General features: G+C 37.3%; 1 long non-coding RNA gene across 1 annotated transcript; it reads right to left on the bottom strand.

The window, feature by feature from the left end:
* Positions 575-24062, bottom strand: LOC102182272. The gene is made up of 4 exons (XR_001297214.2): positions 22306-24062; positions 12117-12263; positions 7919-8127; positions 575-1998 (listed from the first exon to the last, which is right to left on the bottom strand). It is a non-coding gene; the product is annotated as an uncharacterized LOC102182272 (long non-coding RNA).

Below are 26071 nucleotides of genomic sequence, written 5' to 3'. Positions count from 1 at the left end.
TAAAAGGTCAAAAACTAGCAAAGCCAGACCTCTCTGGAGTTTAGAATATTTTTTAAAGTCTGATTCTTGGATGTCTGCATAAGAATCACCTATGATATTAATATTTTTATGATGATAGATTTTTAAAGTCCTACCGTCACCTTTGACTTACTGAGTATGAATTTTTAGAAGTGGGGTCCAGAATTCCAGTTGTAGATCAATCAGGTAACGGATATAAAAGCCTAACATTGTGTCCGGCTAGGTTTTCGTGATATGATATGATGCCATCACACTGTCAGCAGGGGCAAGTTAGTTTCAAACAGCCTGCAGTCAGGCCTGCAGCAGATTAGAATCACTGGGGAAGCTTTGTATAAAACTACCAGTCCTCATCTCAATGAGGGAAGGTGTCAGGCATCCGAGGTTCCCCAAGTGATTCTTACCTGTAGTCAGGGTTGAGGATGTCTTGCTTAAATACGCTTGTCTACATAACACATCCAGCATTTTCCAGAATTTTTCTTTCCCTTCCGATCATTATCATGCCTAATAAAGTTTACAATTTTTATTATAAGTTATTTAAATATTACAAGACAAAATGTCAAAGGTTTTTGAGTTTATATTTTTAAAGTTAAAAGATACTTCACAGCAGGACTAATCATGCTTCATTAAGCTACAATGAATTGGATTATATATATATTTCAGCTGTAAACAAGAATCTAAATGACCCAGAATGACCCAGAATCTAAAGATATGGGTGTGGGGCAAAAGCTATAGCTTATTGGCTACTGGGCAATGCAAGTGCAAACAAGTCCACTGATAGGAGGGGCCTGGATACCAACATCTGGCAGCTTTGGCAAGATTAGATCTCACTGCAAAAAACACAATAACAGATACAGAGGAAACACTCTGCTGTTTTGTAACTATGGTTACTACAGAAAGGCTTACAGTGTGTGATGCTTATCTTATTACATGCTTCCATAGAACATATCTGAACATGAAGTTCTCTACAAATCAATACTACTAAATGGGAAAAAAATGGCTAAAAGTAAACATTTTCTGTCATGCTATGGATAAGTTATCAATATAAAAACACAGTCAGTAAAAGTAATATTTAACTAAGGTAATAAAAACAGCACAATTACTGAGAAAAAAAATGCCCATCTCTGCTTTCACTCTGTTGCTAATCCTACTCCTGTATTTCTCTGGATAAAGACTATTTTGACAGAATTTCAAAAGAGTCTCAGTAGACTAATCAGATTCTTCAGTTGATTTTATATTCTATTAGCTAAAACACCCTTGCTGATTTATCAAATTCTCCTACGTTTTAAAAACAGTTCTTTTTCACTTAGCGGAAAGAAAACTACAAAGTCCTACTATTCATCTGAGAAATAAACCTTGCATAGAAAATTTCTTTAATTCTAAAAATTTGTTTTATTAACAGAACTAACTACCAGAATGTTACCTCACAACTAGTTGATATTATATGAAAGTTCACTATAAAGCAGTCATCATACATTAAGGATTTTTCCAAATATAAAACAAGTGTGTTTATAAAAATGCTTACCAGACAAATAATTATTTCTTCATAACCTAGAAATAAGAGTTATTTATGTGATCATATCATTCTTAGCATTTTGGATGCCTTGAGGTTCCAAGTTTGATGCAATATAAAAAGCAAAAATTCACTTCTCAACGGACACAATCTGCACCTGACTGAAAGCATCATAACTGAGTTATAGCAATCAGTCATGCAAAGGCAAAGAATAAAATCTTCTTTTTAAACAGCACAAATTCACCTTAGGACAATTTGAGCACTGGTTCCATCTTCTTCAATAACCTGATTCATGCTGGTACCATGTGTGATGTGAGTCATAGGATTATTACTGAGATCTCTGATGCTGCTATGTTGTTAACTGTTCACTGAGCTGATGGGAACTACTGTGCCTGGAGTGATCTGTAAGTCGTGACATGCTGCCATGAGGTAGTCTCTCCTCCATTCCTCTGTAACTGCAGGGAGTGTACCTAATGTAGGAGGTAACAGAACACACTAGAAAATAATACTAAAATTTTTCATGAAAATAGCACTGATTTACAAAATAATTTCATGATTTACACTGTTGAATTTGTTTTGCCAAACAAAACGGAGAAAAGAAAATCTACTATTTAGGCTCAGAATTAAGAGGTGCCTTGCAACCAGACAGAAGTTGAAGTTAAGCAGAGCCAACTGATCTAGAACTATGCTAAGTAAGGATACTTTTCTCATTCAAATAAGTTTTGGGTTGTGAGGTGGGTCCCAGGAGAGGAAGAATAAGAACAGAAGAAATATGGCATTGTCCCAGGCAATCTAGAAGAATGGTGATAGTCATGGTGCAGCAAACTCCAATTGCACTACAACCCTGGATTGTAGAGTGGAAAAGGGAGCGCATGAAATAAGAGGAGAAATTAATGGAACATTAAAAAAGTGAGGGAGTTGGCAAGCAATGATGATGCTAAGTGTGAACAGCTTCCTTCCAGACAGCCCAGTTAATAGCTCAATTAACTACCTGTAAAGCAAATTCTCGCCTCATCCCTTTCCCAAGATGCAGCTTTTGAGTGCGTCAACTGGGTTCCATTGCTCATCGCAGGCTGTCCTCTCCATCATTCTATTTATCTTGAAAGGCAGCAGTGGGACCTGTTAAAATTTTCTTTTGTTGCGATTCTGACTCACTGAGTCCCCATTAGAGCTAAAAAAACTCATAGTCATGTACACTATATGTGTGTGCATGCTAAGTCGCTCAGTCATGTCCACCTCTTTGTGTGACCCTATGGACTGTAGCCCTCCAGGCTGCTCTGTCCATGGGATTCTCTAAGCAAGAGTACTGAAGTGTGTTGCCATGCCCTTCTCCAGTGGATCTCCTTGACCCAGGGACTGAACCTGTATTTCCTGTGGCTCCTGCATTGCAGGTGGATTGTTAACCACTGAACCACCAGGAAAGCCCCCATATAACTAAACACAGTTTTGTAAAAAGTATTTAATTTAGAATAACAACAATCAAAGAAAACAACCAAATATAATTAATACATTAAATTTTTAGTAGTATTTCTAAAAATAAGAAGGAGGTAGCAGGTTTTTCCTTTTTTAAAGTCATCAAAAGAACTAGTCATTAACAGCTGAAGACCTACTGGCTGTCAGAAAATACCAATTTACCATTTCCCTCAGTTAATGACTATAACAAATTTAATGACTCATTATGAATCATTTGTAAAATTTAAAGATTATAAAGACTGATTCACATACTACTGAGGTGATCCAGTCTTATATAGCAGTGCTTATCAAACAATGTTTTCATTAGAGCACAAAGTTTAAAAATGAAGTCCTTTTAAAATGATAAAAGAAAGCATGTGTTTCTTCTCCTGTTTGAGTAAAGCAAAAAAGAAAATTTAAGAATGAAAACCTACCTTTAGAATATTTTTTAAATTCCTCAAATTAATGGATAAAAGAGCATTTAATTTTTATTTATTAAAAGACTTCACATTCAGAACATAAAGGTTTTAAATTTGATTTGTAAGTTTTGATGAAATAATTACAATGTTTCAAATTAAAATAATGAAAACAGAATAAGCATGTTATTCTAGTTAATAATTATTTTACATAATAATTTTGCCCTAAACTGAAAATTTTTCTAACTATGACTTGCTAGCTAATTCAGAGAACTTTCACCTCTTGATGACTTCATAAGTATCTAATTCAAGTAAATATGGCAAATGAAAAAAAGCAAAATATGATGATATCAAAGTAATTAAAAATATGAATTACATTTTCTAAAACTGAAATCTAAATCTTTGAGTTTAATTTCGCGAATAAGACTCAAATACCTTTTCCATAGAAAAAACTGAGTTATGTCTATTTAACTGAAATATATGGTTATTCACAAAATTCTAGTATATGAACCACCTGCCATGGATAATTAGGACTCAACTACACAGTAAAATGTCACCCACTTACCAAACTAACCACTCATTCTCGAATTCACCCAGCTACTCATCCATTTCCTTTTCTATATCCTCTCAGCTAACTATATTTACCTAAGTCTATTTTATTTTACATAGCACTGAGATCAGTAATTATCCATCAAGGAATCTGGACTACAGTGAGTACTGAGAAGCAGATATGTGTGCATATGTGTAATCTTACAGTCAAGATAACATGAGATGATGAGAAAACCATGGCCAAAATATAGTGCTAACATGTAAACTTGAAAACTGACTGATGCAGAAAGAAATATCCATGAGATGGCATGCCCAAATTATTTCTAAAGTTGTTTGACAGATTTATTTGTTTCCTCCCTCGTGGCTCAGTGATAAAACATCTGCCTGCCAATGCAGAAGACATGGGTTCGATCCCCGGGTTGGGAAGATTCTCTGGAGAAGAAAATGGCAACCCATATCCAGTATTCTTGCCTGGAAAATCCCATAGACAGGAGCCTGGCAGGCTACAGTCCATGGGGTCGCAAATAGTCAAACACGACTTAGCAACTAAAGAACAACATAGTGCTAGATACTGTCAAGGGATATACAGATATCTGTCAGCAAGTTCACATTCTCCAGAAACTGCAAACTTAGCTGAGGAAAAAAAACTGTACTAATAGGTCACACTCAAAGAATGTTTAAAAAGCAGTTAATTAGCTGTCATGGTATGGGAATTAAGCAGGAGTTAAAGGATGAGTGTGATTTTAATTAAGCAGAGAGATAAGGTCATCACAGGAGGTCATACGTTATCCCCTAGTTTCCATGACACTAAACTTTCATAGAGACATTCATGTGTTTATAAGCATTTTCTCTGAATCACGTGCTAGGCTATTCTTACAGTATTGTTTTCATTACTGTATCTTGTTCTTCTCCTAGAAGGGGACGACAGAGGATGAGATGGTTGGATGGTATCACCAACTCGACAGACATGAGTTTGAGCAAGCTCTGGGAGTTGGTGACGGACAGGGAGGCCTGGCGTGCTGCAGTCCATGGGGTCACAAAGAGCTGGACACAACTGAGCAACTGAACTGATGATGACTGATGATCTTGTTCTTGGTATGTCCTTTTTTATTAAGCTTCAAGGAATTCCATCTCACAGCTTTTTAATTACCACTACCTTATATTAAAGATTATAAGCTCTCTTACCTAAACTTTAATTTCATTTAGATTACAGAAGCTAAAATTCTCCTACATTTAACTCCCTTCAGAAGTTCTCTGCTCAATATGAACTCATTACTTGTACTACCATCTGCTCACCCTACTTATCTCCTCTGAGACATTTTCAGAGGAGCCAATCTGCTCATTTGAAGTTCTCTAACACTGATCATCTCTAACACTCAGTTTTAATTATACACCAGCTTGAACTATTTTTAATTGGTTATATCCTACCTTTCCTGTAAGGTTCTATTCTGGAAAGTAGAAATTATACTTTAGCTTTCTTCTGTACATCTCTTAATACACAGAATGCCACATGCATAAGGGTTGTAGTATAACTGTTCATTCCTTATTGAAAAGGATGAGGCTAATAATGTCAAATATCAAATACTGCTGAAAGTCAGTTCATGGAGCCATGCTAGGCCATCACATCAGTCATGCCCAATTCTTTGTGACCCCATGGCAGGCTCCACTGTCCATGGGATTCTCCAGGCAAGAATGGGTTGCCATTTCCTCCTCGAGGGAATCTTCTCAATCGAGGGATCAACTCATGTCTCTTACATCTCCTGCACTGGCAGGTGCGTTCTTTACCACTAGCGCCAGCTGGAGCTGGCAGTTCACAGAGGCAGGTATTCTGAAAGATTCTCTGGTTTCCTCTCTATGTATGAGTGTTTTAAGTAAAGAGCTCTAATTTTACTCTAGAAACTTCCCAACTGGCTTACTTACAACCTCCTCTCCTATGCTGTTGTCAAAGTGATCTTCCTAAAACACAAATCTCATTTTTTCACCCCAATGCTCAAAGTCTTTTAATGGTTTCTCATTGCTCTAGGGGAAAAAACCCTGAACTCCTCAGCATGCTTCATCTCCTACGGTGGCCCTGGTACCTAAATGCCTTTTTGTCCTCCTTGCCTCTGCATGTGCTGTGTCCTTGTCTTGAGATTTCCAACTGCCTCCTCTGTACTCTAGTCAAATTAAGGTGTTACCTTGTTTGTGAACGAGACCTTCCACAGTGACTTAGAAGGATTTCTTTTCTGGAATCCCAAAGTACATTATGTACGATTTTATCACACCTACTACTCTTTTGTCTTCCATCTCTGTGTTCCTAGCATCTAGAAGAGTGCTTTTCACTTAGGAGTGCTGAATGAAAGGAAAAGGCAGGAAAGGGAAAGGATCTTTGATAGTTTAAAAACAGGTCGTTGGTTATGTTAGAAGTGGGGTAAGAAGGTGAAAAAGACCATAAATACAAAGAATGCAGGATGGAATTGGTAGAAAGGAAATATTCAAAATATTTCAAAAATCTTGCAAGGAAAATAAAAAAAAATGGATACCAGAAAGAAAACATGTCAAAGTTAGAAAACATGTAAACAATGGATACAAGATAGAAAGCATGTCAAAGGCTGCTCCTTTTCAAAACCTAGAGTAGCTGACCAAGTTAGAAGGCAAAAGAAAGCAAGTGGAGAGGACAAACAAGAAGGAAAGATTCTAAGCATTCCAACATTCTAAAAAGCGAGTACATCTAGGAATCATATCCTACATGACAAAGACAGGGAAGACTGAAAGAAAGGCTGGAATGAGCCTGGAAGGATACAGGACAGCCACGGAAACACAGAATAGAGAATTTCAGCATCTTAATTTTAATTCTTTCAGTTTCTCAAGCTTAGAAATCTTAAAAAAATTTTTTGTTTTGGCACATTCCTTCTCTCCAACTGCTTTTAATCCATCACCAACTCCTATCATTTCATTTCTTCTTTTTAAATACCTTTCAGATCAGCTATTACTCTCGGCAGTCACTGTTCTTTCATAAACTTCGATCATCTCTTAACTGAATTACTGCAGAGCTCCTATGAGGTTTCCAATTATAGTGTCTCTACCATCAAATATAACAAGAAAGCATATCCTGTCCACTCTCATTCTCTGTGAAGCTTTCTCCCACCTCCTCCCCACCAGATTTAATCACCTCCTTGTCCATGCTACCAAACAGGGGTTGGCCAATTGCGGCCTACTGGTCAAATCGGGCCCCTTCCTATTTTTGTAAACAGTTTTACTAGAACACAGTCACTCCTATTTTGACTGCATACTGTCTATGGCTGCTTTCATGGTATTAACAGCAGAATGAATGGTGGCAACAAAGACCATGTGACCGTAAATAAGCCTAAAGTTATTTATTATGTTATTTCATTTGTAATACAATATTTATTATATTAGTTATGTTTCTCTTTATACAAAAATTTGACAACCTATGGACTATACAATTATATTTGCACTGTTCTGAGCAATTAGGTGTATTATCTCATTTATTTTTTACAACATTGCTAAGGGACAGATATTATTACTATTTCCATTTTACAGATAAGGAAACTGAGGTTTATTATTCTAGACCCCATGCTTTTAACTACAAAACAAGTAATGACTACTCTATTTTTCTCAAGCTTATTAAGAACAAAGATCATGCCTAAATCAGTTTTGTATTCCTAGAGACTCACACAATGTCTGACACAGTAGGTATTCCATAATTGTTTGTTAAGTTAATCTTACTAAAATAACCACTTTTACTCTGCCTTCTCTCTGATGAGCAATGACTCCACATTGCTCGCTGTATCACGTCTAAACTCCTCTGGCTGGCATTAAATCTGACCATAATCTGGGACAACTGAACCTAGCAAAGTTCAAAAAGGTTAATAACGATCAACTTCTGTTTCAGAATTGGCTGCTCTTCCTTCAGACGCCATATGACTTTTACCCAGCACATGATATAAACTAAGCTGCCGATAAAACTCACCTGCCATCACAGGACCTTTGGAGGCTGCCGTAGTAGCTGCTCACTTTGCTGTGGACACTCCCTGCTTTGCTTCTCTGGCCACCCACCATGGCCAGCTGAGTTGAAGAAGCATGTGTGGATGTCCCTTGAGTGGAAGTTCCTCTTGATTTCCTTATGATAGGACTATTTGTATCCCTCAGGTTCCTGGAGTACCTGTCGGCTCTCGTTCACTATCATAGATAACAAAATACTAAGTGTAAGATAACAACCCTACAGACCAAAAACAATACTTTGACAGACTGATGTTATTCTTCAAAAAAAAAAGCTCTCCAAACAATGTCTTTATAGGAATATGGTAACACTGTGGACAGAAGAGAGACTAAAACAAAAATCGGTGTCAATCTGTCCCCTAAACTGGTATGATGGAAAGAGGTTTGTATTAGAATAAGGAACTCAGGATTTTAGTTCCAACTCTATCAATAAATATGTGACCTTAGATAAGTCATTATCCCCTTTAATTTTCCTCATCCATAAAATGAAAGCATACAATTTTATCATTTTTAAAAAGCCCCTTTCGGCTAAAGAAATTAATCATTCTTGAAGACACTGAAATATTGCAAAGGTACTACTACAAAGTCAAAATATTATTTTCTTGCATGGTTTATAGAAGTAGTGGAGGTCTCATCATGGCATAGACTCATTTTTTAATTTGTAAGAGCAGTTCATTTAGGTTACAAGTTGATTTTATGACAGAAGCTGTATCTAGTGCTTGAATAAACATGACCTAACTAGAACAAAGCATATGAAAAATTAATTTAAGCAAACATACAATGAAGTCCCAGACATAATAAAGGCTTAGGAAAAAAAGAATTAAGGGGATGAATTATGTCCAGAGCTAAAGTTTTTAACTGCTATGAAAAGACTAAAAGCAGATAGGTGTTTATGCTGATGAACAAAATGGTAATTAAAGAGCCAATTAAACAGGTGCAAAGGTCAGTGTATCAGTTTGGGTAAATAACTGACTATAAGAATCATAAAGTTAAAGTTAGACAGTATTATTAAAAAAAAAAGTTGTGACGTGAAGATTAGATCATAAATTGACAAAGTGCATATATTCTAAGTTTTCAAATTAGAAAAGAATCACTGCTGTTGTTGCCATAGTTATTTTTAGTGCTGGGATAGAACTCAAAGACTAGTATTTGTTGAGTACCTGCATAATGCCAAGTGTTTTACATACAGTCTCTGTTAATCTTTCTTAATAATGTTTTTATTATAGAGATTAAAACCTAAACAGACACTTCTATGGGACAGATATCCATCAAGAGTAAATATTGTGATCCCCATTTTATAGATGAAGAAAGTGAGGTCACAAGGGATTAAAGAACTTTTCAAAAGTCATACAGCAAAACAACAGTTGGGGATAAAACTTAAGTTTAAATGTTTCAAAGTGAATCATAAAGTAATGATAAAACATAATGTTTACATATATCCTGAAAGTATCAAAAACTAAACAGAAGAAAGAACAACTCACACATAGTTATTACAACATTTATTCTTCTGTCACCAATGGCCCTGTGCACATGTACATACATCCAAAGTTGCTCTGGACTGCTGAATTTATTTTCTAAACTTATTTCTTAAAATTGGTTCAAACTGACTTCTGGTCATTCCAAAAATTGAATCTACCTTCAAATGGTGAAGGTCTGTTTCCTCATTTTACAAAGAAGAAAACAGGGGTCCAAAAAAATTAAGTCATGTGACCCAGATAACTCCAAAATAAGATTTCTAAAAATATTTCAACCAGTGTCAGAATTATTAGCATAAGCAATCTTAAATGTGGCTTCACTGAGAGAAAGAACACTAATTTGACTGTCATAATTTTAGAAGCCAGTCTTTCAACAGCACAGTATAACAGAGGGGTTAACAGTAAAGACTAGAGGCTACAATCAGACTGCTTGGGTTTGAATCTCAGTTCTACCACTCACTAGGTTGTCTAGAGCATTAAATGATTTAGTGCTTAGAACAGTGCTTGGAGTATTAAGTGGGCTCAATTGATTGGAAACCATTATTATGGTAACTCTCTAGTCATTTCTCAAAGGCTCAACCAGACAAATGCTAGAAATGACTGTAGGCTGCTCACACTCTGGAGGAGTGACTCTCTAGCCCAGAGCACAGTCCCAGCTGGGAGGGTCACAATGACTTTGTTGAGTCAGGGAAGTGGGTGGTCCATGGTTCCAGAAAACCAAATGGAAGGGTTTGGGGGAGGTCTAACCAGTTTCAAAAGGATTCTGGCCCAGTCAGGATCCCCCAAATAACTGGGATGAGTCCCCAGTTGGTTTAGTTTAGCCCCATCTGGAGTTTCTAACACAAGAGAATTGCTGTGTGACTGAATGGCTTGTGTGTGGCCCAGAGGTGACCAGGAATGCTAATTCAAACCCTCTCCTTAGAATTATGTTTTACTGTGATTAAAGTGATATATGCACAGAGCCTCTCTGTGTATCAGTTTTCATATGTTTAACACAGAGATGATAATACTAGTCATCACAGAAATGTCAAAAAGATCAGATAAGAATATATATATAAGCATTCATTTGTTTTTAATCATTGTATACAATGATTAAAATACATTTAAAAATTTCAAAGAATACACAGATAAATATCCCAAGTAAGGCTGTTACACAGAAATCAAGGACTTGGTTTGTTTTGTTTGCTATTGAACCTGCTGCTGCTGCTAAGTCACGTCAGTCGTGTCTGACTCTGTGTGACCCCATAGACGGCAGCCCACCAGGCTCCCCCGTCCCTGGGATTCTCCAGGCAAGAACACTGGAGTGGGTTGCCATTTCCTTCTCCAATGCATGAAAGTGAAAAGTGAAAGTGAAGTCACTCAGTCGCATCCAACTCTTAGCGACCCCATGGACTGCAGCCTACCAGGCTCCTCCGTCCATTGGAGTTTCTAGGCAAGAGTAATTGAACCTGTGGCATCACCAAATAGTTGATGGCACATAGTAACCACTCATTAATGTCTTTCTCAAAGGATGAATTCCCAGAAAAGCCATTTTTGTCATTGTTGAGTTAACCTTTCCCGTTCTTTCCTTCTCTGCCCAATGAAATTGCATTTAAAGGAGAAATGCACTGTCTGATATCACTAGCAGTAGTCTCAGATATGGTAATAAGGAATGTATATTTCAAAACTGTGATTTTTATAGATTTCAATCTAATCTGTGTAACAGAAGCTGCTAATCAGTGATAATTGAGAAAACACAAGATTCTGATAATGTGGTAATTTAAGATTTATTTTAAAAGTACATTAACCCATACAAAACACAATAACATTTTACATATAATCTTAAGACTTTTATAGAAATTCATTTTCCCAAAATTTGTTTTCCATGTAACTTGGGTTAAATAAAATCATAAGAACATGGATTCCACTAATTTAGAATTTGTGACAATTCAAATACAGTATAAATATTAGCTTTATACTTAGTAAAAAGTTTGAAGTCATCTGTTCCTTTGTGCATACTGCAGGATCTTATTTTGTTCTATTAATTAAGTGGTCAAAAAATGAAAGATTCCTCAAATATGGCCAAATCTTATATTTTACCATGACTCTCTAATATGCAATTTGGCTAACTATGAATTAAAACAACATCTTTAACATATTTTATCTGCTAATATAATTTTACTATTTTGGCTTTAATGTGTATGACTTAGAATAAAATAACATGCTATCCCTTTAAATAATTTATGGTGTAACCTGGAAGAACAACAGACAATTGGAAATGGAAGTCTAATACTGTGACTTTAGCCAAGGCACTGAGCCTCTCTGCATCAGTTTTCATATCTTTAACAGAGAGATGATAATACTAGTCATCACAGAAATGTCAAAAAGATCAAATAAGGATATATATATATAAGCATTTATTTGTTTTTAATTTTAAGAAGATTTTAATTTGGAATTTTTTTTTTTTTAAAAGACTGACTTCCCCTCAAATATTCTGAATTAGTAAGGAACAGGCCTTAAGCCTGGTTCTACTTGGCTATCTTTTCTGAGTACGTTTTTAGGTTTAAGATTTAATCATACCCGGTGGCAGCTGAGGTTATAATCTTGTTGGAATATTTCCTCCAAATCCAAATTGTTTCAACACAGAAAACACAAACACACACAATTATGTAAATGTGAAGCCTGTGAACACCATGATAATTTACTTCAACTTACTCTTTTATCCTACGACCATGAAAAAAAACTGGCCCATTCAAACCAAGTCTATTCGCTTCCAACCCCAAAAATGGAAGGAATACCAACTATGAGAGCCATCAGGTATTTCATCAGAAAGAGATTCAGATCTGGACTCATTTGAGTAACCTACAAGAAGGGAAAGAAGAATATCTTAAATATATAAACAGAAATTTCTCTTAAAGACCACTGTAAAATCTTTTAAACAAATAGTAAAATAATTATATAAGTCTGATGTTTGCACTTACACAGTCTGATAATTTTCTCATTATATGGAAAAGATGTACTGCTGAAAATTTGACAATGACTATATTTTCTATAGCCTGAGTTCTATAATTTTCTTGCTAGCCCATATTATATATTGTCTAAAGAAAAAAGAATACTAATATAGAAAATAAACCATGAACAGGAATAGAGGTGCAAATAATACCTATATTTTTCTTGGCCAATTTTGCTCATCCTATCATTGGTTATCACAATATACAATTAGGAAAGTGTTAATCATTTCCCCCATTTTAGTAGTTTCTGTTCTTTTATTTAATATGCTCCTCCTTTCATGTCTGCTTTGCTGGCTGTTTTCAACCTATGAGTTATTTAAAGTACATTTTTTAGTTTCTATTCAGGTGAGTTTTTTTAAAGATTTATTTTTATTGTTGATTTCAAGTTAAATTATTATAGTCACAGAATGTAGTCTATTTGATTCTGGTTACCTTATATTTTGGAAACTTCTTTTGTGATTTAGGACATAGTCCATTTTTTAAAGTATTCCTTCTGTGCTCAGAAATAATGCTTACTCTCTATTTGTTAGGTACAAAATTTTCTATATGTATTAGACCAACTTTATTAGTTGTGTTGTTCAAATCTTCCATATAGGCATTCTCAAAGATATTGTAGTCTGGTTCCATACCACCACAATAAACAAATACCACAATAATGTGAATCATGGGGATTATTTTGTTTCCCAGTACATATAAAACTTATAATGTAGAATGTAGTATCTACTCATAGAGTCTAAATAACAATGCTCATATCTAAATTAAAAAGTATTCTATTGCTAAAAAATGCTAACCATCACTTGAGGCTTCAAGTGAATCATACTCTTTTTGTTGTGGAGGGTCTTGCCTCAATGTTGAAGGCTGCTGACTGATCCGGGTGGTTTCTGTAGGATAGGATGACTGTGGCAATTTCTTAAAATAAGATAATAATGAAGTTTGGCACATCCATTGACTCTTCCTTTCATGAAAATTTCTCTGTAGCATGAATTACTGTCTGGCAACATTTTACCCAAAGTAGAACGTCTGTCAAAACTGAAGTCAATCCTCTCAAACCCTGCTTCTGCTTTATCAACTAAGTTTATGTAATATTCTAAATCCTCTGTTGTCATTTCATCAATCCTCACAGCATCGTCACCAGGAGTAGATTCCATGACAAGAAATCATTTTCTTAATGCTCACCCATGAGAAGTAACTCCTCATCCATTAAAGTTTTATCATGGGATTGAAGCAATTTAGTCACATCTTCAGGTTCCACTTCTAATTCTAGTTCTCTTGCTATTTTTCTACCACACTGAGTGTTATTTCCTCCACCAAAGTGTTAAAGCCCTGCAAGGCACCATGAGGTTTGGAATCAACTTCTTTCAAACTCCTGCTAATATTTATATTTTGACCTCTTCCCTTGAATCATGAATGTTCTCAATGGCATCTAGAATGGTGAATCCTACCCAGGTTTTCACTTAACCACCCAAATCCATCAGAGGAATCACCATGGTAGTTATAGCCTAAGAATGTATTTCTTATGGGACTTCTCTGGCAGTCCAGTGGTTAGAATTTGGCACTTTCACTGTGGTGGCCCAGGTTCAATTCCTGGTCAGGAAACTAAGATCCTACAAGCTGTGAGGTGTGCCACTCCCAAAATGTATTTCTTAAATAATAAAGCCTTGAAAGTTCAAGTTACTCCTTGATCAGTGGGCTGCAGAATGGATGTTGAGAAGGTAGGCATTAAACAACATTAATCTTGTACATCTCCATCAGAGTGCTTGGGTGACCAAACCGCATTGTCAGTAAGTAGTAATATATTAAAAGGACTCTCTTTTTTCTCAGCAGTAGATCTCAACAGTGGGCTTCAAATATTTAGTAAATCATGTTGTAAACAGATGTGCTGTCACCCATGTTTTGCTGTTCCATTTAGAGAGCACAGGAAGAGAAGATTTAGCATAATTAAGAATGGCAAATGACTATTTTGTTACTGTTCAGGTGCCACATCATATCCTACTCTTTTGAAACCCCATGGACTGTAGCCCACCAGGCGCCTCTGTCCATGGGATTTCCCAGGCAAGAATACTGGAGTGGGTTGCCATTTCCTTCTCCAGGGAATTTTCCCCACTCAGGGATCAAACCCACATCTCCTGCATTGGCAGGTAGATTCTTTACCACTGAGCCACCAGACCAGCTGCATTAGCCCCTAACAAGACAGTCATCCTGCCCTGTGTAGCCCTCAAGCCAGGCACTGACCTCTCCTCTCCAGCTATGAAAGTCCTGGTGACATCTTCTTCCAATAGAAGACTGTTCTCTCTACACTGAAAATCTGTTGTTTAGAACAGCCACCTTCATGAATGATCTTAGCTAGATCTTCTGGGTAACTTGCTGCAGCGTCTACATCAGCACTTGCTGCTCTGCATGAACTCTGATGCTACAGAGACGACGTCTTCCCTTAAACTTCACGAAATCGACCCCTGCTAGGTCAAACCTTTCTTCTACAGCTTCCTCATCTCTCTCAGCCCTCACAGCATTAGCGTTAGGGCCTTGTCTTAGATTAGGCTTGGGCTTAAGAGAATGCCATGGCTGGCTGATCTATGCAGATCCCAAAACTTTCTCCATATCAGCAATAAGGCTATTTTGTTTTCTTATCATTCATGAATTCACTAGAGTATCATTTTCAATTTACTTTAAAAACCTTCCCTTTGGATTCACAACTTGGCTGTTGGGCTCAAAAGGCATAACTTTTGGCCTGTTTCAACTTTCAACATGACTTTCTCACTAAGCTTAATCATGTCTAGCTTTTGATTTAAAATGAGAGGTATGCAACTCCTTTCACTTGAACCCTTAGTGGCCACTGTAAGGTTAGTTGGCCTGGTTTCAATATCGTTGTGTTTAAGTGAATAAGGAGGCCCATGGAGAGCCTTTTATATGTAAACCTACCCCCAAAATTTGTGTGACTTGCTTTATTGTGATACTTGCTTTATTGTAGTGGTCTGGAACCAAACCTGCACTATCTCAGAGATATGCCTATTACGCAAGTGTTACTAAAATGTGACACAGGGATATGAAGTGAGCAAATGCTGCTGGAAAAAAAGGCACCAACAGATCTGCTCAACAGAGGGTTGCCACGAACCTTCAATTTGTAAAAACTGTGGTGTCTGCAAAACAAGAGTCCAAAATGCAGTACCTGGATGCAATCTCAAAAAAGAATGATTTATTCATTTCCAAGGCAAAAAATTCAATATCACAGTAATCCAAGTCTATGCCTTGACCAGTAATGCTGAAGAAGCTGAAGTTGAACGGTTCTAGGACATACAAGACCTTCCAGAACTCACACCCAAAAAAGATGCCCTTTTCATTATAGGGGACTGGAATGCAAAAGCAGGAAGTCAAGAAACACCTGGAGTAACAGGCAAATTTGGCCTTGGAGTACAGAATGAAGCAGGGCAAAGGCTAATAGTTTTACAAGAGAATGCACTGGTCATAGCAAACACCTTCGTCCAACGACACAACAGAAGAGTCTACACATGGATATCACCAGATGGTTAATGCTGAAATCAGATTGATAATATTCTTTGCAGCCAAAGATGGAGAAGCTCTATACAGTTAGCAAAAACAAGACTGGGAGCTGACTGTGGCTCAGATTGTGAATTCCTTATTGCCTAATTCAGACTTAAATTGAAGAAAGCAGGGAAAACCACTAGACCATTCAGGTATGACCCAAATCAAATCCCTTACGATTATACAGTGAAAGTGACGAACAGATTCAAGCAATTAGATCTGATAGACAGAGTGCCTGAGGAACTATCGATGGAGGTTCGTGACATTATACAGGAGACAGGATGGAGACCATCCCCAAGAAAAAGAAATGCAAAAAAGCAAAATGGTTGTCTGAGGAGGCCTTATAAACAGCTGTGAAAAGAAGAGAAGTGAAAAGCAAAGGAGAAAAGGAAAGATATACCCATTTGAATGCAGAGTTCCAAAGAATAGCAAGGAGAGATAAGAAAGCCTTCCTCACTGGTCAGTGCAAAGAAATAGAGGAAAACAACAGAACAGAAAAGACTAGAGATCTCTTCAAGAAAATTAGAGATACCAAGGGAATATTTCATGCGAAGATGGGCTCAATAAAGGACAGAAATGGTATGGAAGTAACAGAAGCAGAGGATATTAAGAAGAGGTGGCAAGAATACACAGAAGAACTGTACAAAGAAGAGCGCCACTACCCAGATAATCATGATGGTATGATCACTCACCTAGAGCCAGACACCCTGAAATGCGAAGTCAAGGGAGCTTTGGGAAGCATCACTATGAGCAAAACTAGTGGAGGTGATGGAATTCCAGTTGAGCTATTTCAAATCCTAAAAGATGATGCTGTGAAAGCGCTGCACTCAGAATGTCAGCAAATTTGGAAAACTCAGCAGTGGCCACAGGACTGGAAAACGTCAGTTTTCATTCCAATCCCAAAGAAAGGCAATGCCAAAGAATGCTCAGATTACCGCACAATTGCACTCATCTCACATGCTAGTAAAGTCATGCTCAAAATTCTCCAAGCCAGGCTTCAACAATACATGAACTGAGAACTCCCAGATCCTCAAGCTGGATTTAGAAAAGGTAGAGGAACCAGAGATCAAATTGCCAACATCTGCTGGATCATCAAAAAAGCAAGAGAGTTCCAGAAAAACATCTCTTTCTGCTTTATTGACTCTGCCAAAGCCTTTGTGTGGATCATAACAAACTCTGGAAAATTCTTAAGAGATGGGAATACCAAATCACCTGACCTGCCTCTTGAGAAATCTGTATGCAGGTCAGGAAGCAACAGTTAGAACTGGACATGGAACAACAGACTGGCTCCAAACAGGAAAAAGAGTACGTCAAGGCTGTATATTGTCACCCTGCTTATTTAACTTCTATGTAGAATACATAATGAGAAATGCTGGGCTGGAGGAAGCACAAGCTGGAATCAAGATTGCCGGGAGAAATGTCAATAACCTCAGATATGCAGATGACATCACCCTTACGGCAGAAAGTGAAGAACTAAAGAGCCTCTTGATGAAAGTGAAAGAGGAGAGCGAAAAAGTTGGCTTAAAGCTCACCATTCAGAAAATGAAGATCATGGCATCTGGTCCCATCACATCACAGGAAATAGATGGGAAAACAGTGGAAACCGTGGCTGACTTTATTTTTGGGGGGCTCCAAAATCACTGAAGATGGTGATTGTAGTCATGAAATTAAGACACTTACTCCTTGGAAGGAAAGTTATGACCAACCTAGATAGCATATTAAAAAGCAGAAACATTACTTTGCCAACAAAGATCCATCTAGTCAAGGCTACGGTTTTCCCAGTAGTCATTCATGGATATGAGAGTTGGACTATAAAGAACGCTACATGTTGAAGAATTGATGCGTATGAACTGTGGTGTTGGAGAAGACTCTTGAGAGTCCCTTGGACTGCAAGGAGATCCAACCAATCCATCCTAAAAGAAATCAATCCTGAATGTTCACTGGAAGGATTGATGCTAAAGCTGAAACTCTTACTATTTTGGCTACCCGATGCAAAGAACTGACTCACTGGAAAAGACCCTGATGCTGGGAAATATTGAAGGTGGGAGGAAAAGGGGACGACAGACGATGAGATGGTTGGATGGCATCACCAACTCAATGGACATGAGTTTGAGTATACTCTGGTCATTGGTGATGGACAGGGAGGTCTGGCATGCTACAGTCTATGGGGTCACAGACAGTCGGACACGACTGAGTGACTGAATTGACTGAACTGTAGTGTGTGCAAAGCACAATAAAGGGAAGTGCAATAAAATAAGGTATATGTGTTTTCCTGACTAGTTTTCTGTTTTTTTGTTCATTTTTGTTTTTAAGGATATGTATTTATTTGGCTCCCTCGAGTCGTAGCTGCTGTGTGTGGGCTTGGTCGCCCTGCAGCATGTGGAATCTTAGTTCCCTGTCCAAGGATCAAACCCATGTCCTCTGCACTGCAAGGCAATTCCTAACCACTGGACAGCCAGGTAAGTCCCTACCTATCTGTTTTAATAGAGATATGCTAATCTGTGGGCTCATCAGTTTTTCTTCCAATCCTGTCATTTTTCACTTTTAGGTCTATGTTATGTGTTATATAAATGCTCTAGCTACCCAATATACTTTAGTGCTCACTTTAAACAGTATTTTATCTGACTTTAATATTGCCACACCAGTTTTTTTCTTCATCATACCATCACATTTTTCAAGTGTATCTTTTCCTAGTTACCAATGTATTTTTTTCAAGACTGTCTGTGCAATACTACTGTTTATAAACAATATATAGTTTCCTCACACTAAAGTATAAACTCAATGTTTTTTCTCCCATTTCCCCCCCATTTCTGGGAATGTCTTATTCCCAGAGCCTAGATCAGTCTCTGGCACATAGCAGGTGCTCAGTAAATGCACACTTGAGCTACCTAATACTCCTTGTTATTATTTTCCAGAGACTCAGAACAACCTTTACAAAAATAATTGGTCTTGTTATTATCATTGTTAAGTGACTTTGCCAAAAAGTACACCCTCATCCTATCTTGAGGTTCTCTTTTCTTTCTGCTAAAGGATGTTCTTTAGAAATTCTTATAGATAGGATATGCTAGAGATAAATTTAGTCTTTGCCCCAAAATGTCTTTCTCTTGTCCTCAATCTCTAGTAGTGCTTTAGATGGATAAAGTTATCATCACTCAGCATTTTAAAGATATTAGTTCATTATCTTCTAGCTGCTATTGTTGCTGTTGAGAAGCCTGCACAGTTGATAATCTTTTGGAGATTTTTTCTCTCTGGTAGCTTTTAAATGTCTCTAGCCTTTTAGTTGCAAATAATGTTTCTCATTGTGATTGGTTTTTACTTGTCTGCTTAGTATGTAGAGCGTACTTTTAATGTGAGGTTTCAAGTGTTCAGTTCTGAAAAATTCATGATGTAGTTCTTTAGTTATCATTTCTTAGTCATTCTTAAACCCCCTTGTTCCAGAACTCCCATTAGATGTATAATGAAGCATCTTAATCTATTTTTAATATATCTTTATGGAATAATCAGATAATTTTGAGTATTTTATGTCTCTATTATGCATTCTGGGTGATTTAAAGAGTTAGAACAATTTTCCACTTCACTAGTTCTCTCTTTAATCATGTCTACTTTAGAATTCATTCCATCTATTGACTTAATTTCAAATCCTGACAGATGATGCTATGAAAGTGCTGCACTCAGTACATAAGCAAATTTGGAAAACTCAGCAGCAGCCACGGGACTGGAAAAGGTCAGTTTTCATTCCAATCCCAAAGAAAGGCAACGCCAAAGAATGCTCAAACTACCGCACAATTGCACTCATCTCACACACTAGTAAAGTAATGCTCAAAATTCTCCAAGCCAGGCTTCAGCAATACGTGAACCATGAACTTCCAGATGTTCAAGCTGGTTTCAGAAAAGGCAGAGAAACCAGAGTTCAAATTGCCAACATCCACTGGATCATGGAAAAAGCAAGAGAGTTCCAGAAAAACATCTATTTCTGCTTTATTGACTATGCCAAAGCCTTTGACTGTGTGGATCCCAATAAACTGTGGAAAATTCTGAAAGAGATGGGAATACCAGACCACTTGACTTGCCTCTTGAGAAACCTACATGCAGGTCAGGAAGCAACATTAGAACTGGACATGGAACAACAGACTGGTTCCAAATAGGAAAAGGAGTATGTCAAGGCTGTATATTGTCACCCTACTTATTTAACTTATATGCAGAGTACATTCTGAGAAACGCTGGACTGGAAGAAACACAAGCTGGAATCAAGATTGCCAGGAGAAATATCAATAACCTCAGAGATGCAGATGATACCACCCTTATGGCAGAAAGAGAAGAGGAGCTAAAAAGCCTCTTGATGAAAGTGAAAGAGGAGAGTGAAAAAGTTGGCTTAAAACTCAACATTCAGAAAACGAAGATCATGGCATCTGGTCCCATCACTCCATGGGAAACAGGTGGGGAAACAGTATCAGACTTTATTTTTTGGGGCTCCAAAATCACTGCAGATGGTGACTGCAGCCATGAAATTAAAAGACACTTACTCCTTGGAAGAAAAGTTATGACCAACCTAGATAGCATATTCAAAAGCAGAGACATTACTTTGCTGACTAGGGTCCGTCTAGTCAAGGCTATGGTTTTTCCTGTGGTCATGTATGGATGTGAGAGTCAGACTGTGAATAAGGCTGAGCGCCGAAGAATTGATACTTTTGAACTGTGGTGTTGGAGAAGACTCTTGAGAGTCCATTCTGAAGGAGATCAGCCCTGGGATTTCTTTGGAAGGAATGATGCTAAAGCTGAAACTCCAGTAATTAGGCCACCTCATGCGAAGAGTTGGCTCATTGGAAAAGACTCTGATGCTGGGAGGGATTGGGGGCAGGAGGAAAAGGGGACGACAGAGGATGAGATGGCTAGACTGCATCACTGACTTGATGGACGTGAGTCTGAGTGAATTCTGGGAGTTGGTGATGGACAGGGAGGCCTGGCATACTGCAATTCATGGGGTCGCAAAGAGTTGGACAAGACTGAGTGACTGAACTGAACTGAAGAGTACATCATGAGAAACACTGGGCTGGAAGAAGCACAAGCTGAAATCAAGATTGCCAGGAGAAATATTAATAACTTCAGATATGCAGATGATACCAGCCTTATGGCAGAAAGTGAAGAGGAACTAAAAAGCCTCTTGATGAAAGTGAAAGAGGAGAGTGAAAAAGTTGGCTTTAAGCTCAACATTCAGAAAACTAAGATTATGGCATGCGGTCCCATCACTTCATGGCAAATAGATGGGGAAACAGTGGAAACAGTGTCAGACTTATTTTGGGGGGCTCCAAAGTCACTGCAGATGGTGACTGCAGCCATGAAATTAAAAGATGCTTACTCCTTGGAAGGAAAGTTTTGACCAACCTAGATAGCATATTGAAAAGCAGACACATTACTTTGCCAACAAAGGTCCATCTAGTCAAGGCTATGGTTTTTCCTGTGGTCATGTATGGATGTGAGAGTTGGACTGTGAAGAAAGCTGACTGCCGAAGAATTGATGCTTTTGAACTGTGGTGTTGCAGAAACCTCTTGAGAGTTCCTTGGACTGCAAGGAGATCCAACCAGTCCATTCTAAAGGAGATCAGCCCTGGGTGTTCTTTGGAAGGAATGATGCTAAAGCTGAAACTCCAGTACTTTGGCCACCTCATGCGAAGAGTTGACTCTTTGGAAAAGGCTCTGATGCTGGGAGGGATTGGGGGCAGGAGGAGAAGGGGACGACAGAGGATGAGATGGCTGGATGGCATCACCGACTGGATGGACGTGAGCTTCGGGTAAACTCCAGGAGTTGGTGATGGACAGGGAGGCCTGGCGTGCTGCAATTCATGGCATCGCAAAGAGTCGGACACGATTGAACTCAAAGAGTCAGACTGAACTGAACTCTACTGAACTAAAATACTGTAAACCCACCAGCCTAAAGGCTGAACCAAAGAATCTATTTTCAAAATCATGTTACCTTTAATATTTACTAACTGAATTATGAATATTATTATTTTAGTCTGCTGTTTAAAGTCTTATTATCAAATAACAGAAAAGATGGAACCATAACTTGGAATATTTAAACTTCTGAAAAACTATTACTTCCCCAGTTCTAATGCTTGAAATTTCTTCATAAAAGAATAATATCTGAAAACTAAGATGAGTAACATTCCCCAAACATGAAATCTTCAATCTATCAGAGTGTGAACCTAAATGCGTATCTTTTTAATGTACAAGATGCAGTTAAAAATAACATATTAGTTTTTCCTGTTATTTATCAAACACACTCATTAGACTGATTAAAAGGGCAATACAAGAATAATTTTCTATGACAAGCCAAATAATAGACGAAGTCTTACCTCCATTGCTAAAGCTGCTGTCTGTTGGTCATAATGATTCAGAAGATTGGGCATGAAGGCAGTTCATAAGGCAAATCTTGGCACATCCTCAAGGTAACAGGCTCAAAGAAAACAAACTGTGCCCACCTATATGGCCCACACACATAGTCAAGGGCCACAGACAGAAGACGATCCAACTCAGCCATGCTTTCTCTATTGAATTAGATTCAGATGATCAGGCCTACTCAATATGTATTTTAGATCTTTATACAACTGCAAGTCTCAGCTTGAAAGTACTTCTTCTATCTTACTGTTAAGTTCTTCAATGCACCGTCAGAGGTTTGTTAGCTTGGTCTCACAAAAGGCATTTGTTTTTGGTTTCATAATATGGGAAAATGACATCATCTTGCTTCTTCTTTTCATTTTATTACATCGGGCACCGTTTGGCCAACTTGCCAAGTTGTTAACAACCACATTCCCAAACAACAGATTCCATGTTAGGAGAACAGCTATTTCTTCCTTTGACTGAAATATCTGAAAAATAATTTTTTTAAAAAATGGGAGAAATTAGCAATTTCCTCTTAAAATATTACAGGCTTGATATCAAAACTTTGATTAGCTCAGTAAAGTTGCAGGATACAAAATTGGTATAAAAAAATCAGTTGCGTTTCTACACAGTAACAATTAGCTACTAGAAAGAGAAATTTTAAAATACTGCCTTTGGGACTTTCTGGTGGTCCAGTGATTAAAACTGCACACTTCCACTGCCGAGCTCCAGTACACTCCCTGGTGGAGAACTAAAATTCCAAATGCCAGGAGTCTGGCTAACAACAACAATCACAGACTTTGATGAGAGATACAATACTGCCTTACAGACAAAACACATGGGTATTTCATAATAAAAATACTATAGTTTTTCTACCTTATCATTCTTGCTATAGATATACCAGGGAATCCATAAATAGCATTTAAAGGTACTATTTCCTCCCTCAGTTGTTTATATAACATATAGTTTAATTTCCCATCTATAATGGTAGTTTTTCATTTGTCACAAGACATAATAGATCCATTTTGAAAAACTTGCATGCTGTTGTCCTAAATTTTATTTAAATATCTGCCACACTTAATAACAAGTTATTTAAATTTTATTATATATGGTTTAAACATTAAATGATTCAGCAGTACTATCTGTGAAAGGTGTAAAATATAAAGAAATCAAAAATATGGATTCAAGCCTCTTCCCAACTATGTGAATCACTTAACTTCTCTGAGCTCAGAATTTTTCTTTCTAAAAATTGCACCTCCCTATCAAAGATGGTATATAAGTGAACTATAAAATAATGTACTCTATAAAAGGTAAAGCAATATCAAACCTCAGGCAGTTTTAATACTGAATTACAGTGGATACAAAGACTTACTTCTATCAACCAATACTGAACTGGCAAACAGAAGATTCTAAAAGTAGTATCAGGACATTTTCCCAACAATGCTTCATCCTTTTAGATAGTACAAAAATTTAGTACCTAGATAGAGAAAACGTTTGACCAACAAATGCTTCATTACACACAGTCAGGCTGCAGAGAAGAGTCAACCCTAGAAAGTTACAGTGTGGGATATGAATGATTTCCAGTTAAAGAGTTTCTACCAAGTTTTAGAGTCTGATTTGACACTGGCTTTGCTGGGGGCTTCCCTGGTGGCTCAGACAGTAAAGAATCCGCCTGCAATGCTAGAGACATGGGTTCGATCCCTCGGTTGGGAAGATTCCCTGGAGGAGGAAATGGCAACCCACTCCAGGATTCTTGCCTGGAGAATTCCATGGATAGAGAAGCCTGGCAGGCTACAGTCCATGGGGTTGCAGAGAGTTGGGTCCAACTTTCACTTTTTTTCTAGGGACAAAACTATGCACCTCTTTTGGGGCTGGAAGGGTAGGTAGAGTGGGAGGCAGGACTGGTAGGAAAAAACCAAATTCTAAAACTATCATACTTGCATTTGGTTTTGTAATGATGTTAAATCTGCCTTTACTTTATTTTTGTTTCACACATGTCAAATATTTCTGTTTGAAGTAAACAACCTCGGCTGGGAAAACATGAGAAAGCCAGGTTCAGAAATTCTCAGAGACCCAGGTTAACAGGAAAACTCAAATAGATATTAGGGCCCGTGACAGCTTAGACCCTGAGAACTTGAACCGGCTTGGCTAAAGCAGAGAAACTGTCCTTTGTGCACTACCAATGACAGGGACCTCTGCATCCCAAGCTTTAATTACTGGGCAGAAAAAACTACTTGGAGAAAGTAAAGCCATGGCTGAATCTTCCCAATTTCTCCCCCAAGCATATGGTCTTGAGTAGAAGAAGGGAAAAGGAAAGTCTACAACCTTAGGAATTAGGAACACCAAAGTTACAAGCAACCTCTGCATCAAACGTCTAATCTCTCTAATGCTGAAGTCTCTAAATCAGAAATATTTGCTAAAGTTTCTTGGCCTGCCATATTTTTTCCTCCTTCAAGCTGGGCCCAGAAATGCGATGTCTGGCTATGGAAAAGTGATATTAAACACAGTCATGTATATTTAAGCTTAATTATCATGCAGCACGGTAACAATTATGCCTATCATTAAATGTGGCAAATAAGCCCTGAAAGCTTTATTTGGCTACAGTATCAAAACATCCATATAAGTTCCTTTTTTGTAGTTTGCTGCTTATGCAGCATGTTCATCTGCTTGCAACTTAAAAAAAAATTAAAGGGAACACTGCTCCCTACTGAATATGTATATAACAATGAGAATTTCAAAAATTTCATTTAGACTATTTTTTAAGCAGTATGGGTTCCAAATTTACAGTTCAAAGAAGATTACCATACAAAACTTGAGGAAGCAACAAAGTAATATTGAGTTTTTTAAACTAGATGAGAAACCCCCTTATACTTCTGTCTACTCTATCTTACTTGTTTTTCTCTCAGTTATTCCTTTTGCCTCATTTACAAACAATGCTTCTCAGACTTAAAAAAGTGATTTCCTTTATGCACTTTAACATTCAAATTTCCATATATCAAAGCATTTTTATAAAATTATTTTTAGGCTGGGGTAGGATAAAATCTTAATACATTATGACTGTAGTTTATGATTATTAAGATAAATAAGAAAAAAACGTAGAATGCCATGAGACAAGAAGAAAAATAGGGACAGTAAAAATATTAAGGACTTTATATTTCTTCCAAATCAGAGGTTCCCTAATTTTAATGTGCAGCAGATTCATAGAAACCCCCCCATAGGTCTAAGAAATCCGAACCTCTGGAAAATAAATGATATACATGCATTCTAATGATTATCTTGGTACTGTTACAAGTGATCTATAAGTCATATTTTGATAAATACTACCTAAAATAGAATAATTTAAAACAGTAGGGGATATTTGCACATAATTATGTGCTTAGCAAAAGTAATATATAAAATGAATTTCTTAAAAAGCAGATAAAGAATACTACCTTAATAGAAAAATGAGAAAAGGACATAAATTTACAAAAGAAATACAAATGGCCAACAAACATATGAAAAGATATTCAACTTTGCTAATAAAAACATACAAACATGATATATAACATTTTTGCCAATCAGATGAGCAAAGTAAGAATAACAGAACACAGTATAGGAGAGGGTTCAGAAAAAAGAATATATTCAACATTCCAACACTTGGAAATATTTTTTTTTTTTTGGCTGTCCCACATGGCTTGCAGAATCTTAGTTCCCCAGCCCACGGCAGTGAAGTGTCTAACCACTAGACCGCCAGGAAATTCT

The sequence above is a fragment of the Capra hircus genome, chromosome 24 (genome assembly GCF_001704415.2).
Source record: "Capra hircus breed San Clemente chromosome 24, ASM170441v1, whole genome shotgun sequence".
In the NCBI taxonomy this organism is placed as follows: Eukaryota; Metazoa; Chordata; class Mammalia; order Artiodactyla; family Bovidae; genus Capra; species Capra hircus.
Note: the sequence above shows the minus strand (reverse complement) of the source record. Positions and strands in the feature narration are given on the sequence as shown.